Raw genomic sequence first — 17,788 nt, forward strand, 5'->3', positions numbered from 1 at the left:
TTCTGAATGATTACTTTGCATCAGTGTTCACTGAGGAGAAGAACATGATGAATGTTGAGATTAGAGATAGAAGTTTGATTAGTCTGAATCACGTTGACATAAGTAGCAAAGATGCGTTGGGTGTGCTGGAGGTTATTAAGTTGGACAAATCCCCAGGACCGGATGGGATCTATCCCAAGGTGCGTAGTGAGTCAAGAGAAGAAATAGCTGGGGCCCTTTGTGGAATCCTCAAATCCAGGTAAGGTGCCGGAAGACTGGAGGGGAGCTTATGTTGTTCCCCTGTACAAGAAGGGTAGTAGGGACATTCTGGGAAACCTAAGACTAGTGAGCCAGACGTCAGTGGTGGGAAAGTTGCTGGAGAAGTACTAAGGGATAGGATCTACTTATATTTAGAAAAGAATGGGTTTATCAGTGATAGGCAAAATGGTTTTGTACAAGGGAGATCGTGCCTTACCAACTTAATTGAGTTCTTCGAGGAAGTGTTCAAGTTGATAGATGAAGGACGGGCTGTCATATACATGGACTTTAGGAAGGCGTTGATAAGATACCCCATGGTAGACTTATTGAGAAATTGAAGCCATATGTTGTGCAGGGAGTTCCAGCGAGTGGATAAAGAACTGGTTGAGAAATAGGAGACAGAGAGTAATAGCTGAAGGGAGTTTCTCAAAATGGAGAAAGGTGACCAGTGGTGATCCACAGGGGTCAGTGTTTCGGCCACTGTTGTTTATAATATATATAAATGATCTGGAAGAGGGCACTTTTGTTATGATCAGCAAGTTTGCAGATGACACGAAATTTGGTGGAGTAGCAGCAAGTATAAGGGACTGTCAGAGAATGCAGGAGGATATAGATAGACTGGTGTGTTGGGCAGAAAAGTGGCAGATGGTTTTCAATCTAGACAAATGTGAGCTGATGCATGTCTAATTCTAGAGCGAATTACACAATCAACGGAAGAGCCTTGAGAAAAGTTGTTGGGCAGAGAGATCTGGGAGTGCAGGTCCATTGTACACTGAAGGTTGCTGCACTGGTGGATAGAGTATTCAAGAAGGCATATGGTTTGCTTCCCTTCATTGGACGGCGTATTGAGTACAAAAGCTGGCAAGTCATGTTAACATTGTACAAGACATTGGTTCCGCCGCATTAAGAATGCGGTGTACATTTCTGGTCGCCACATTACCAAAAGGATAGGGACACTTTTTAGAGGGTGCAGAGAAGGTTTACGAGGATGTTTCCTGGTATGGAAGGTGCTAGCTATGAAGAAAGTTTTAATTGGTTAGGTTTATTTTCATTAGAAAAAAGGAAATTGAGGGGGGATCTGATTGAGGTTTACAAGATCATGAAGGGTATAGACAGGGTGAATAGAGACAAGCTTTTTCCCAGTGTGAAGGATTCAATAACGAGAGGTCACGCTTTCGAGGTGAGAGGTGGAAAGTTTAAGGGGGATACGCGTGGAAAGTACTTCACACAGAGGGGTGGTGGTCATTTGGAATGCTTTGACAGCAGAGGTGGTAGAGGCAGGCATGGTAGATTAATTTAAGATGTGCCTGGACAGATGTATGAGTAGGTGGGGAGGAGAGGGATACAAATGCTTAGGAATTGATCGTCAGAGTTAGACAGTACATTTGGATCGACTCAGGCTTGGAGGGCTGAAGGGCCTGTTCCTGGGCTGTAAATTTTCTTTGTTCTTTTTGTTAACATATACTTTCCTTTTCATGTTGTATTTATTAGAAGGTGCGAGGTTGGGAAGTGCTTTTGCTAAAAAGGACCGGAATGTCCTTGGTTACACGTCACAAACATAATTCATGCTGGGCATCATTAATCAGGACAGGAAATGAAATGCCAGCCTTCATTACAAAACGAGTCATGTGTAGGAGTTGTGGAGTGTTGTTGAGGCAGTATTTGGGCTATGGTGGACAGATTTTCTGACCTTTATAAATCAATGATCTCCTTGTCACAGAGGGTGTGCAAAGCTGTTTTATCAGAATTATCTCTGGGATGATGGTAACGTGAAGAGAGTGTGAAGGAAATTGATGTTTACTTTGTTGCACGGTGAGAGAATAAGAGTTGACTGCATTGAAACTTGAAGGTTATGGACGAACACACATTACGTCCAGAGAAAGACATTAATGGCATAAGAAATTACATTTTGCCCATGATACATGCTTCTTGGTATTTTATATACCTCTGTGAAGCTCCTATGTTGGTTGGGAGAGAGCTTCAGGTTCTGAATGAACTCTCATTGCCTCAATGTGCAGTTGGTGTGTGACCCTGCACTGAAAGTCCATTGTTCACAAATCTGTCAGCAGCTGCAATGCCTAACTACTGAAAATGTTAGCCGTTCTCAACATCTTTTGACCTCCAGAGGGAATACCGGTCTGCCTTCTCGGAGATGTCCTCCCTCCTCACCATCAGCAAACCATATTAATGTATGCATTGTGTACCTTTAGCAATGGAGCCAGGAGGAACGACATGGAGCAGAGTCTATCTGTGCAGTCTCTGTTTCATTGGTTTGTCATGTTTGGTCGGAGATAACATCCTCCTATTTCTGTACAAGAGGCATGAGCGGGTGAACAGCCACCTCCTGATGTCATGGGGGACGCTCAAGAACCTGACTGGGGAAACCGTGGTTGCTGTTTAGCAGCTCATGTGTTTGACTGGGCTCCTTATTTTCCTGTGTAATAGTCAGGAGAGAATGAATGGGCGATCCTTATTCTTTCCCATAGCACTGATGGGCGGAATGACCTCCTCATATTCCTGTGAAGTAAGCTTGAGGTTTGAATGTGCGCCTCCCTTTACTGTAGTCATGCGCAGTGTCCAGCAGCACTGTTACATGAATATTACCGAGACTCGAAAAGCATAATCCTGAATGCTGGCCAGGTCTTAATGCACATGGATACAGACTGCTTCAGGAGCTGAGGGGGAAAAGTTGTTCTGAACATTGTGTGATCTTCAGTCACCATCTCCACTTCTGAGCTTCTGATGGAGGGAAAACACTGAGGGGCAACTGGGGATGCTTATGCTGTGTATCTCCTGCAGCGATGTCCCGGGACTGAAGTGGTACAATTCGAAGAAACACAAACATCTTCTTTGTGCTGAATCATTGTAACCGGTGTGGAGGTTAGCCCGATTTCCATTAAGTTCAATTTTCTTCAGGTGCCTTGATACCATCCTCAGTAAAACACTGCCTTGTTGTCAGGAACAGTCACTCATAACTGTTTTTTATATATTTTGTTGATGTCAACAGGTCACGGTGTATGTACGTGGTGTGTTTCCTTCTCACAGAGGGGACATCTCTGTTCCACAGAGGAAGGGGGGATAGATCATTGAGATAGTTGGAAGACAGGGATAGATGGATGTTTGACACGGCAGGCACTGCCGGAGTTGGGGCCTACAGCAGATCAGCCACGATCTTATTGAAGAGAAAGGCAGGCTGTAAGGGCTAAATGACGTTCTCCCGCTTCTAATGTTCTTGCATTCTGTTATTGGAAGGTTCGTTGTTATTTTTCTGGATGTTCTGTGAAGGAATGTTGCAGTCAAAGAGACCAGAGGATTTTGTGAGCAATATCTGGGTACAGTATGGGTCCATTATTCACTGTGAATCTAGCTCTACAACACGACAAATAAATGGAGCCAGGGGAACTTCTGTAAAGAGAGAGGAGGGGACTATTTCACAGTAACACCCACTCTTTTTCTCAAGAACGTTTTCCAATCCACACCAAATCAGTCAGTGGCTGACTGGTCTCCTCTGTTTCACCAGGTAGTAGGAGCAAGGTGGTCTCCAACTGCTCTTGTGGAGCAGATTGAGGGACTGACTGGAATGGGCCGAAGTAGAACTGAGGAACAGGAGTGACTCCCTGCCCCACCAGGCACTGAACTTATGGCTTATCAGGTTGTGATCTCAGCCCCACGTTTCTATTTGCAGTTCATTGTCCTTGAGTCACTTTCCTGTCAAATATTTAACTAACACACCTTTGAATAAATGCAAACACACAGGTATGACAAACCTGCGGGGCAGAGAATTCCCTCTCAAAATGCCTTTTGAAAATTTCTCCTTATCCCTCAACCGAGGTTAGACAGTCATTGTTTCTTATTCTAGTCCCAATCCTCCTGACGTGACGACAAATTATCAGTGTAACTAAGTGTGTGATATGGTAAATGATATCCGTCTCAGACTGAGTCAGATTCAGTGTTAGGAACAAGTCAGATAGGTTTCTTAAATTCGTAAAAGTAACTAACTTAAAACCAAAGCAAAATTACTCGAAATACGATTGATGCATAAATGATATACAATTTGGACATTGACAACATGCACATCAACATTTATTTTTCTTTAAATCTGAGACACAGAAACATGCACACAAAGAAACACACACGCACACATACACACACACATCTGAAGGCAAACAGCAAACAATAAAACTCTGCAGAATATTAATTCGAAAGAGCTTTGTCCAAAAAACAGTTAATTTTATGACAAAAGCAACATTGAAAATGTTTCAATGGTTATTCCGCCTCAGAAGTTATTCTGCCTCACAGAAGCTCCTAGCACGGGGGTTTCTTCCTGTAACAGTTGCATTCGGCTGAATTCCCTTTTCTGCAGGCAGTGGAGAGGTTCCAATGAATCCTCAACAGGAACCCTACTTGAGTGGTAAAGATGGCTGATTGGGTTTTAGCTCTCATATGTTACTGTAGAGAAGTACAAGTAGAGATGGAGCAATGGCCGTTTGTTTCTACGACATGCTGCATTTTCTCCCTTTCTGATCTGAAACATGCAATAATGTGACCCGAACACCAACCTGGACTATATAAGGTCTGGTTGAACCTTCCCCTGATTGCATGATTCCATCCTTGTTAACTGCTCCATTTTGGAATGATTTGTAATTTATAACTTGCATAATTTTTGTACAATAAATTCATGTCTTTATAATACCTGTGTTAAAATGAATATGTTGTTTTCTAAAACTGAATCCTCAGTTTTATTCTCTCATCCATTAGCTACCCCCCAAGAGACTCTCGTCACGGTCTTATATGGTTCAATATAAACATCTCTCGTTCTCAGACCTGACGTGCTCTGACTTTGTACAGGCCATAAGGGGCATGGATACGGGAAACAGTCAGGGTTATTTTCCAATGCCGAAGGAGTCCAAAACATAGGGTAGTGATTTAAGGTGAGAGGGGAAGATACCTGAAGGGTAACTATTTTGCACAGAGGGTAGTGCGTATATGGAATGAGCTGGCACCGAACGTGGTGGAGGCTGGTCCACCTACAACAATTAAGAGACAATAGATGGGCGTATAATAAGAAGGGTTTAGATGGTTATATGTTTAATGTTGGCAAATGGTACTTCATCAGATTGGAATGTCTGATCGGTGCAGATGAGCTGGACTGAAGGGTCTGTTTCCGTGCTGTATGACACTCTGATTCCTCTGGCCTTCATTCCAGCAAGGAGTAAAGTGAAACATCTGTGAAAAGCTTCTAAAATAATTGCATTTTTTCTTTCAGTTTAGGTGTTCATTACAACACACAATATATCCAATGTAGTCTCATCATTGTCATATATAGATGCAGCAAAACATTCCGATGAGTATACCCGATGGCCTTTGCATGAAACAGGATCATTCGATACACTTTCTCAACTACTTGCTGAATCTGCTGACTAGATTTATGTAGCTCATGTACTGGGATTGCAAATCTCTCTGTAACAGTGAGTTCATCAATGTTTCTCCATTTAAGTAGGTTACTGTTATTTTATCTGTTCAACACAACACTGACTTCCCTTAACCCACATTATACTGTTTTCTGCCAGAGTTTTGCTCATTAACTTTCCCTGCCTGTATCCCATTGCAGAGTCTCCATGTCCAGTTAACTGACTATCTTGGTGAATGAGCTAACTGATCTCCACTCCAATCAGTCCCCTCATTCAAATCATTGGCATTGATTGTAAGTAGGTGATAATCTCACACTGATCCCTGAGGCACTCCACCAAGTTACAACTTTACAACCTGAAAGCAAATATTTATCCCAATGGTTTAATCCCCGATAGTTCACCGGGTTTCCTCTGTTGCTGGGCAGCAGCCTAGAAAGGTTGGAGGCCTCATCCTACACTGTGTGATGTACTTAGCCATTGAATGACTTCAATCTATTCCTGCATAAATGCCTAGAGGGCAGAATAGACTCCTCCTGTCTCAATATAACGATGCTGACTGGCTGAATGGGTTCGTTCTTTACCTCCGTAACGTTACTGAATGCTTGAGTGAACAACACATGGGTTAGGTCCAGCAGCTGGACATTCAACTCCTCACGCCTGCTGCACCATTCAGAATGTGCATTGTTGATGTGATTGTAACTAAACATCCCTTCCCTGTCTGTTCCCAATAAACATGAATTCTCTTGTTCCCTGACATCCCTGTCTCAGGCAGAAATGAGAATGCGCTTATTCTCAAACTGTTTTCCCCTTCAACCAAGCACCACTCTTTTGATATATAAGCAGTCTACAGTTAGGAACATATATCGACCATTGAGCCCCTCAGCCCTGTGCACATTTTCACTAACTCTCCGAAATCAAATATTTACTAAATTCGGCCTCCACTGAACTTGTGCAAAGACAATTCCAGGAAAGATCATATGAACAATGAACCCTGTAGCAGAATTAGGCCATTCAGCCCATCTTTTCTGCCATGACATTTGACAGCGGCTAAAATATTTCTGAATCCCATTCTCCTGCCTTCTCCGACTGACCAATGATGACTTATTTGTAAAAAGCGTATATATCTCTGTATTAAAGACCGTGTGTGCCTGTATGTGGGGTTATGTTTGTGTGTTTGCGTGTGAATGTGCATATCTACGTGCGTATTTCTGTGGGTACGTGTTATGTTTGTTAGTGTCAGTATCTCAGTTTGTATGTACATCTGTCTGCATCTCATTGCAATGTTGCTTTTGAAGTAAATAGATTGAAATTGGAATCAAAGTCTCCCTCCTCCACCCTCTCTGTCTGTCCCTGTTGATCATAGAGTTCACAGAATCGCTACAGTGTGGAAACAGGACCTTTGACCCAGCGCATCCACACTGACCCTTCAAAGAGTAACCCACCCAGACCCATTTCCCTACTCTCCTACGTTTACCCCTGAATAACGCCCCTAACCGACACATCCCTGAGCACTATGGACAATTTAGCATGGACAATTCACCTAATATCCACATAGTTGGACTGTGGGTGGAAACCCACGCAGACACGGGAGAATGTACAAGCTACACATAGACAGTCGGCCGAGCGTGGAATCGAACCTGGGTGCCAGGCACAGTGAGGCAGCAGTACGAACCACTGAGTTTTATGATTAGAGTCATACAATATCTCCCTCTGCTGGCCTCCGCAGCCACTGCATTAGTGGCAGAGTTTTTAACTCTCTGAGAAGATAACAAATCCTTGACTGTGAATCTCTCAAATTGCACGGTCGTTTGATTTTTCAATTAATATCTTTGGAAGCACAGAGTAGTTTTGTCTGATAATTAGCGATGTTGTTTCTGCGATATTACTACCACTACTGGTCACTTTTCGGGATTATTCAATACTTTCTCACATAATTTTTAAGCATTGAAAGTCACAGAATGAGAAATAAATTAATCTCATCTCATGACAAAATGGTTCATTCAGAGGTGCGCATTTCCATACTGACAGGCCCAAGTATATTTGCAACCCTCCAGCTACTAACATTGTGTGTGTGTGAGTGTTGATGGTGCTGTCAGTTTGGATGGTGCTGTGAGCTATTGCCCTCTGTCCCTCCCAGATTGAATCCATGAAGGTTATCACACCCTGCCACTGGCACTGCAGTATGGTGTGGAGAACAGCTGAGGGAGGGATTGTGTCATTTTAAGCACTACAGAGACTGTCAAACCGCACCCACGGACAGATACTCACAGAGTCACATACAGAGACACAGGGAAAGGGGGTAATGGGGCGAGATGGATATCGAACACTCCACCACCCGGCTTGTCACTTTCCGTCCTATTCCAAGCTGTTTCTGTTGAAATAGGAGACGGTGAGGAATGGAGTGAGAGTGGGAGTGGGTGACCCTGCTGTCAGTGCTGGTGTAGGTGGGGGCGGGAGATGGCGACGTGTCCAGAGGGAGTCAGTCAACAGCGTTGTATCCATGCGGCGCTATTAGTGAATTGGATATAGTAGAGGGGAAAGAGAGAGAGAGAGGGAAGGTGCTGCATGCAGCAGCGAGAGTAGTGGACCTTGTTCGGGGGTAGGTGCTATAACAGATCCAAAGTGAATGTGAGGAAGCAGAGAGATTACGATGACCCTTATGCTGACAGAGGGGGAAGGTTATTGATGCTTGTCCTGTATTGCTGGACATTTCTTCATACCGCAGATATGCGCTGAGCTGTGTGTTGAGCTCAGACGATGCTCGGTGGGTCTGGTGGTGTGATCCCCTCTGGGAAGAGAATGGTCCCCCCTCTGTACTAGCCCATCCGCCAGGCTCTCCATGACCCTGTCGACAAACCGTGGTGTAATTGCCCCTTATCTGCCATCCTCAGGGAAAACTGTGCAGGGCAGCTCCAACCTGAGAAAGCTCAACCGTGTGCCCATTGGCCTTTTAAAAATGGCACCAGTGCCAGGGATCACGGAATATCCAGGGGTACCCGGGTGATGGTGAGTATCTCCAGCCATGATGGGTGGGAGGATCGGGCTGGTATTGGATGAGAGGGACACCATGGGGTGGGGTGGGTAGTTAATGTGGTGAGTTCCATAAGATAGCACCAGGAAACTAGCTCAGCCTCATGCAGACAACCCTTCTGTCACACTCAAGGAAAATGGCACTGAGACAAATTATTGTTAGATTCAAACCAATGAGTCAAAGACTCTGCTGACCCCAAACCCATTACAACGTTGCAGCTGGTTGACCAATCCTCTCCATCACAGAGAAGGAGCTAAACGTCACCTTACCCTTGGGACATAAGGCAGTGGGGTGGGGTGGTTGAGGTATCAGTGGGGGGGGGGGGGGGGGGGTGCACTTTATGACAAGTCGTCATAATTCTATTAGTTCTAAAATCGAGATGGAAATGGATGAACCAGGTCTAAAATTTAAAGTTATAAGTTGTTGAAAAGCAATTTTGATAACATTAACTAAGAATTTTCCAAAGTCGATTGGGATAGATATTCGCAGAGAAGGGGGTCAGTTGAGAAGTGAGAAGCTTTCAAAAATGAGATGTCAGTAGTACAGAGACATTATGTCCCTGTTAGGGTGAAGGTAAGACTGTTACGTGTAAGGAATGCAGGAGGATTGGAGAAGTTGAGGTTCTGGTCACAGATAAAAGGGAAGCATATGTCAGGTGTAGACAGCAGGAATTGAGAGGTTCTTTTCTTAATTCATTCACAGGATGAGGGCGTCCCTGGCTAGGCAAGCATCTATTACCAATACCTAATTGCCCAGAGGGCAGTTATCAGTCAACCACATTGCTGTGGGTCTGGAGTCACTTGTAGGCCAGGTCAGGTAAGAATGGCAGTTTGTTTACTTAAAGCGTCTCAGTGAACCAGATGGATTTTTACGACAATCGGAATGGTTATCATTAGCCTCTTAATTCCTGATTTAAAGTGAATCACGAGAACAGTCTGAAGGCAACAGGGTATACTTAAGAGGGAAACTGGGAGCATAAAAGGGACATGTGATAGCTTTGGCAAATAGAGTTAAGGAGAATCCAAAGGAATTCTACAAATACGTCAAGGACAAACGAGTAACTGTGGAGCGAATAGGACATCCTTAACGATCAGCAAGGCTGCCTATGTACAGAACCACAGGAAATGGGGGAGATACTGGATGAATATTTTGTATCAGTATTTACCGTGCAGGAGGATATGAAAGTTAGAGAACTTGGGAAATGAGTAGTGATATTTAGCAAAGTGTCTGCAAAACAGAGGAGCTGCTGGAGGTCTTAAAACATGCAAAGGAAGGAAAATGTCCTGGCTTTTATTAGATACACACTCGAACTCTGTGGGAAGCTAGGGAAGTGATTGCTGGGCCCCTTGCTATCATCAGTAGCCACAGGTAAAGTGTCAGAAGACTGGGGGTTGGCTAACGTGGTGCCACTACTTAAAAGATTTAACAAGGGTAATAACGAAAAGGTAGTGTGCCTGACGTCAGTGGTGGGTACGTTGTTGGAGGGGATGATGAGTCATTGGATTTTCACGTATTTTGCAAAGTAACGACTGATTAGGGATAGTCAACATAACTTTGTGCAAACAATATTGTGTCTCACTGACGTGACTGAGATTTTTTTGAAGCGACTAAAAAGATTGACGTGGAGTGGTGTACATTGTCGATATGAACTTCAATAAGGAGTTGAATAACATTGTGTATGGTCATCTGTTTAACAAGGTTGGTTCATATGAAAGCCATTTCTATACAAAACTGGCTCAAAGGTAGGAGGCAGAGGGTGGTGTTAGAGAGTTGCAATGATCTCCATGCTGTGCAGATAGTTCAGTTTATGGAGTAATCCTCAAGCACAGCTCTCCATCTTAGCCGTTGCCTTACCCCTGTTTATGGTGTCTGGGCTGGTTCTGTGAATCAGATTCAGAATTTGAGGCAATGGACCATTCTAGCGGATCTGGTAATGTCTCTATTCAATGTTTGCTTTCTTGGGATTGGGCCCACCATTGTCTCACTTATCCCGTTATTCCAATTCCCCCATCTCCTTATCCACATTTTCAGCAAGTTATGAGTTAATTAATTATTTGTGTTGTTTTTCTCTATCTTTCCCTGGCCTTGTCTTTTGACTCCCTCCTGTATCGAGTGCTGGCATGGTGAAGCTCAGAACCATTGAAATGGTGTGTTTCATACTGTTATTCCCTTCCAGATGTGTCCCATGTGGTACTCCATGGACAGGGGTGTTCCAGCAGCTCTGACTCACGTGTTAGAAACTTGGTATGCTCTTGCTCACGGAACGCCTCTGCTTGTCTCTCTCAGTTGATCGTGCGGTCAGTAACACTAGGAAACTCCTGGAATATAATTGCAAAGGAACAAGCATCTAACTTGTAGTTGAGGAGCTTCTGACTGCCCCCTGTTATTGAAAAGGTAGTGGAGGTGCTGGAGATGAGTTGCTGGTCGTTGAACTGTAAGCTGCGTCAGACATACAGGGGAATCCTGAGGATTTGCTGACTCAACTCTGGAGGGATCATGGGGACTGCAATTACAGCATTTGGGTCTGTAACATGAACAACAAATGAAGCAAAGGCTGCAGAGAAGGGAAGCTCTGAACCCCCGGAATGTGTGTGTGGGGAAATGATTTGCTATATCTGTCTGTGTTCTCGCCTGGACAAGCACATACTCTCACTCTCCCCGTTACATACACTGATGCACACTCTCCCTATCTCTTCCACAAACACACTCACACTCCCCCCCTCTCACATGCGCACACGCGCACTCCACTCTGTCATACGCACGCATGCACACACAGTCTCTCTCTCCCTCCCACTCTCTCACACACACACACTCCCTCTCACATACACATCGTGTCTCTCTCTCTCCTTCTCCCCTTCACACAGACACGCCAATCTCTCACACATACACACACACACACACACACACACACACACACACACACACACACACACACACACACACACACACACACACACACACACACACACACACACACGTATGCATATATAAATCTGCAGGGTGAATTTCCATTTGCCCATTTGCAGTTGCATTTTATTTTGTTCCAAAAAGATACAAGTTGTAGACAGTCAGTCAGTGTGATATTTTGTAACTCCTACTTTGTAAATAAAACCAGTCTGACTCCAGGTGAAGGCAGGACAGCATCCAAACAAGGTCTCAGGATTAGAATACATTGTCTGACCGCAAGTGTTACTTCATTTACATCGATAATACCTGAAGGTATCTCCAGGCAGTGACTTGAAATAAATTCTGCGATTGACATATTAATCAATGAAACTTGCATCTTCATTCTAACTGATTAAGTATTTAACAGCCATCTTAGGTGTGTGGACAATCCATGTGCATAAGTTGTACAATCCTTTGATCTTTTCCTTGTAACTCCTGTGTTTAAGGGCTTCCTCTCTCTTACACTTAATGAAGGAGCAGCGCAATAAACCCTTGTGTCTACAAATAAACCCATTGGGCTCTAACTTGGAGTCGTTTGATTTTTGACCTTGTTCAACCCAGTCCAAAACCAGTGGCTCCATATTATGGCTTTTACTGGTCAGCTAATACTCTCCGCTCGCAATTAAATTGTTCCTCACCCCATGTGTTCTTTTCTTGCATATTAATCTTTTGCAAGACACTTTACGCACTGATGTCTGATATTCTAGATATAATACATCGATATAATCTCCATTATCCACCTTGCTTGTTAATTTTTTTTAAGGAACGTTAGTCAAATCATTCAAACGTCTATCCTTCATAAAACTATGTTGACTGTGCTGGATTGTGGCTTGACTTTGGAAGTCTCCTGTTATTAATTCCTTAATGACGGATTCTAACAATTTGTCTTCAATCCCAATAGTTTTCTCACTACTTGTCATTCCCTAGTGAAGCTGGTTATTCGAAATCCTTCAATTTCTATAACTTCGACAATGCCTTTCACAATTCCTGGCCAACAAGCACAAGGCTGTAAAAGATCTGCTCCAATTGCTGTGTAAGAGACATGAGTGGCTGATTGGAGTCATTCTATTCCTGCTTTACCCACTTGCTGGGCTGAATGTTCTCCTGGTTTTCTACGTTATAGTCTCGATGGCTTGCATGTCCTGCTCCTTTTCATGACCAAGCCGCTCAAGATCTCAATCTCTACCTCCTGTTGCTCAATGACAGGTTTGGGGACTTCTGGAATCTTCCTTGAATGTCACTTTTCAAGGGCTGAACTATACAGGCGAGTTTTGTTGCCCACACTGGGTAGCTCAGTGGTTAGTACTGCTTCCTCACTGCACCAGAGATCTTAGTTCAATTTCAGTCTTCAATTTCCTTCCACACTCCCAATATGTGCAGGTTAGTTGGATTAGCCACACTAGCCCCATAATGTCCGGGGATGCGGAGGCAAGGAGCATCAGTTATGGAAAATGCCAGGTTATAATAATTGGGTGGAGTGGGTAGTGGTGATTGAATGGGATGGTCTTCGGAGGATCAATGTGGAGTCGATGGGTCAAATGGCCTGCTTCCACACTGAAGGGGTTTTATGATTAACACCTTCATTGCAGAAATCAGTTGAGGGAACAATCTTTGAGTTCATTCCAACATCCTTTCCGAAATGAGGAGATTAACTCTGTACACACTACTCCAGATGTGATCTCACTAAGACCCTGTACAGTAGCAGCAACAGTTTACCAGCCTGCTGTAAGGTTCCCACCCAGGTTAGAGCTGACTCAGCTGTCTGGGGAATACACAGCATTGTTGAAAGGTCATTGTCCTCCTCTACTCCACCAACATGATGGGCAACCAGGTAATAATGTCACAATAATCTTGAGAAGAACAGGTAAGGTGTGGCGAGATGATATCAATGTTGAGATATTGCCAAATATCTTTCCTGAATCTACCATTAACCTCGGCAGAGCTCACGTCACTCAGATTCCACAGAAGTTGGTAAGATGGAGCTTAGCAACAGCAAGAAAATGCAAACATTGATGAGAGTTATATATCAAAATTGTGATACAATTGTTGGGTATGTTACAAAACAGGAAATTAGATATACACGTTGGTGGGTACTGCAGTAATAATTGATAGCTTCAAGTTACATCTAAAGAGTGTTAACCCAAGTGAATGTTAATGCTGGGAAAATGGATTACATGAGCGTCTATGAGATGGGTTGCTTTACCGATATAATGCGCTCCGAACTAGAGATACGACTGTTCTGGAATTGATGGTGTATGATCAGAAGAGCTAATTGAAGACTTCGTTGTAAAGGAGCTTTTGCGAATAGTGATCTTAATATTTTGAATATAAATGACATCTGAATACAAAACAGTTTTTTTCTTATATTACTGGTACATACCTAAGTCATGCAAGCCATTAAGATACGAGGATAAATTTGGCTTCCGTGAATTTGAAAAGTACATTAAATGATTTAATGAAAGACGGGAAATGCCTGTTATTTATCCAAATATTGTAAGGTCAGAGTTGGCCATGCTGAATTGCCCATAGTGTTAGGTGCATTAGTCAGAGGGATTGAGTCTGGGTGGGTTGCTCTTCAGAGGTCGGTGTGAATTGTTGGGCCGAAGGGCCTGTTTCCACACTGTAAGTAATCTAATCTAAAAAAAACTTAAAATAAATGCCATAAATAATGGCAAAGACCAGTGGGAAACTAGAAGATTGGGAAAACTTGAAAGGTCAAAAGAGAGCAACAAAAAAGCTATGAAGAAACATTAGATAGATTATGAGAGTAAACTACGTCAGAATATAAAGATAGATAGCAAAAGATTCTATAAATACATAAAATGAAAATAGTGGCTAAGCTAAGCATTGGTTATTTAGAGGGTGAGAAGGGGGATTCAGTAATGGGATATGAGGAAATAACTGAGGAATTGAACAGATATTTAGTTGGTCTTCACAGTGAAGGACACTGATAGCATGCCAGTAAATGTCCAAGGGAGCAAGGTAGGTGAGGACCTGGAAACAACCATTCCCATGAGAAAGATAGTGTTGGGCAAGTTAATGGATCTAAAGTTTGGTAAGTCTCCAGGTCCTGATGGAATGTATCCCAGGGTACTAACAGAAGTGGTGGGAGAAATAGCAAATACATTTGTGGAAATTTTTCTTAATTCACTGGACTCTGGACTCTGATGCAGTTCCAGAAGATCGCGAAACAGGAAATCAGACACCACTGTTTAAATAGGGAAGTAGGAAAAAAGTGGTCAATTATAGACTGGTTAGTCTAACATGTGTCGTTGGGAAATGCTTCAATCTGTAAGTAAGGTATAAATAGCACGAACCTAGATAGAAGTTATCCCATTGGGCAGACACAGAATCAGTTCATGAAAGGCAGATCATGCTTAACCAATTTATTGGAAATGTATGAAGACATTATGACCAGGGGGAGTCAGTAGATGTGGTGTACCGAGATTTAGAACAGGCATTCGACACAGTGCCGCCAAAAAAAAGCTGCTAAAAAAGGTAATGGTGCGTGCCATTACGGGTAATGTATAAACATGCATAGAGGATTGGTTAACTAACAGGAAGCAATGAGTGGGAATAAATGAGTGCTTTTCTGGTTGTGGTGTGCCTCTGGGATCAGTCCTGGGACTGCAATTATTCACAGCTTACATGGACGATTTGGAGTTGGGGACCACTGTAGTGTCTCAATAATTGCGGATGATACGAAAATGAGTGGCAGAGCAAAGTGTGCAGAGGAGTGATAAACTTTACAACGGGACATAAATAGTTTAAGTGAGTGGACAAAGGTCTGGCAGATGGAGTACAATTATAATTAATGTGAAGTCATCCATTTTGGTAGGAATACTAGTAAAAAAGACTATCATTTGCATAGTAAAAAATGCAGCGTGCGTCTGTGCAGAGGGACCTGGGTGTCCTTGAATCACAGACGTTGGCCTGTAGGCGCAACGAAAAGTTATCAAGGCGAATGGAAATGTGTCCTTCATTGCTAAAGGGATTTTAAAAACAGGGAGGTTATGTTGCAGCTGTACAGGGTGCTGGTGAGGCCATACCTGCAATACTGTGTGCAGTTTCGGTCTCCCTACTTGAGAAAGAATGAGCTGGCACTACAATGGATGTAGAGGAGGTTCCCTAGGTTGGTTGCGGAGTTGAGGCAGTTGGCTTATGAGGAGAGACTGAGTGGACTGGAATTATACACTGATTGGAATTTGAAATAATGAGAGGGATCTCATAGAAACATATGTGACTTTGAAGGGAATAGATAAGATAAAAATAGAGAGGATGTTTCCAGTAGCAGGTGAAACTAGGACAAGACGGCGATGTCACAAAATTAGGTGGAGCAGATTTAGGACTGAATTGAGAAGGGACTTCTTGACTAATAAAGTTGTGAATCTGTGGAATTCTCTGCCCAGTGAAATAGTTGAGGCTTTGTCATTGAATGTTTTGGAAGCTCAGGTAGATTTTTTTTTTGCGCAGTAAAGGAACAAAGGATCATGGTCAGCGGGTGGGTAAGTGGAGCTGAGGCCATGAAATGATCAGCCATGACCTTCGTAATGCTCTGAGTTCTTCTGTAACGGGTCAACATGAAATGGGAATCATATTTGATCAACTGACTGGTTGATACATATGGAGAAGCAATGGATGCAAAGCATTTGGATTTTTAGAAAGATCTTGGTACAAATTGTGGCCTAGTGTGCAAAGCCAAATGTTACAGGGTTGGGGCTAAAATATGAACATGCTTTTATAATAAGAGAGCTGACAGGAAACAGTGAACAGAAATCAAACAATATGTTTTGAAGTGGAACGATCATGGCTTGGGCCTCAGCTGTTCCCAATGTGTGTCAAGCATTTAATTGAGGGAATCAAATGCAATACTCCCCAGTCTGCTGCAAGCACTAAATGAGGTCGGATTGTGAATTGCTGAGGAGGATGGAAAAAGCTCCAATGTGATTGAGATAATTGGAGTGAATGAGCAAATACGTGGCAGATGGAGAGCAATAGGGGTGGATGTGACGGTGTGTACTTTGGTGGGAATAATAGAACAGCAACCTATCATTTGAAAAGGGATTAGTCGAAACATGTTGAGCTTTAAAGTGATTTATGTTCTGTTTTTGTTTCCTCTGTGCAAACCTCCGAGGTCCATGCAAGGTAATGAGTCCTGAACCCAGAAACCAATTCTGGGAATGGCATTGGCACGCTGACAAGTGTACACAAACCCACAGTGTACAGGTAGCTGTAACATTGAAAAGGATCTGGATCTCCTTGTACACCAGTCACTGACAGCAATATTGCAGGAAAGAAAGCAGTTAGGAAGATAAATGCTGTGTTGACCTTCATCTCAGGGGGATTTGTATCCAGGAGTAAGAGTGTCTTACTACAGCTGTAAGGGGCCTCGGTGAGACCCTATCACAAACATTGTGCAGTATTGTGTGCAGTTTTGGTCTCCTTACCTAATAAGGGACAAACCTGACATTGAGGGAGAGCAGTGAAGGATGACCTGACTGATCTCTCGGATGACAGGTTTGTTGTGGTGGCAGAGTTTGGGTTGATTGGACTGGGTCTGTATTCAGTGGGCTTTCGGAAAATGAGTGGAGATATCAATGAAATATTAAAAAAACAGACACGGTGAGACAGATTGGAAGCAGGGATGATAATACCACTGGCTGGAATGTCTAAAACAAGGAGCGAAAGTATTCGGTACAGGCAGGTCACTCTGCATTGAGGTGTGAATAAATGTCTATACTCAGAGACTGGTGAACCTGGGGAATTCTCTCCCACATAAGGCTGTGGAAGCCAGGACACTAAAAATAAATAAGGATTTCTGGACATTAAAGGGATCAGGAGACAGCTGGAGTACAGCTGTTACAGACTGCCAGATGTTAAGAAGGAGATCTCTGCAATGTCAACAGGACTGTGTTTCCCATTCCCTTTCCTGACACCGAGTTTTCTTTTGGTTTTATCCATCCAAAACTTGGGGCAGTTTGATACAATTGAGTATCTTGCTTGTCTGTTTTAGAGACCATTGAAGATTTTCTCACATGTCTGTGTACCTTGAGTCACTTTTAGGCCAGACCAGGAAAACACGGGAGATTCACTTCCTGAAAGTACATTAGGGAAGGAAATTGGTGTTTACAATTAACATTGGCTTCAATGTTACTATTACTGA

Source organism: Chiloscyllium plagiosum, unplaced genomic scaffold (genome assembly GCF_037043375.1).
Source record: "Chiloscyllium plagiosum isolate Xiang-an unplaced genomic scaffold, Cpla_swu_hap1 HiC_scaffold_50, whole genome shotgun sequence".
Lineage (NCBI taxonomy): Eukaryota > Metazoa > Chordata > Chondrichthyes > Orectolobiformes > Hemiscylliidae > Chiloscyllium > Chiloscyllium plagiosum.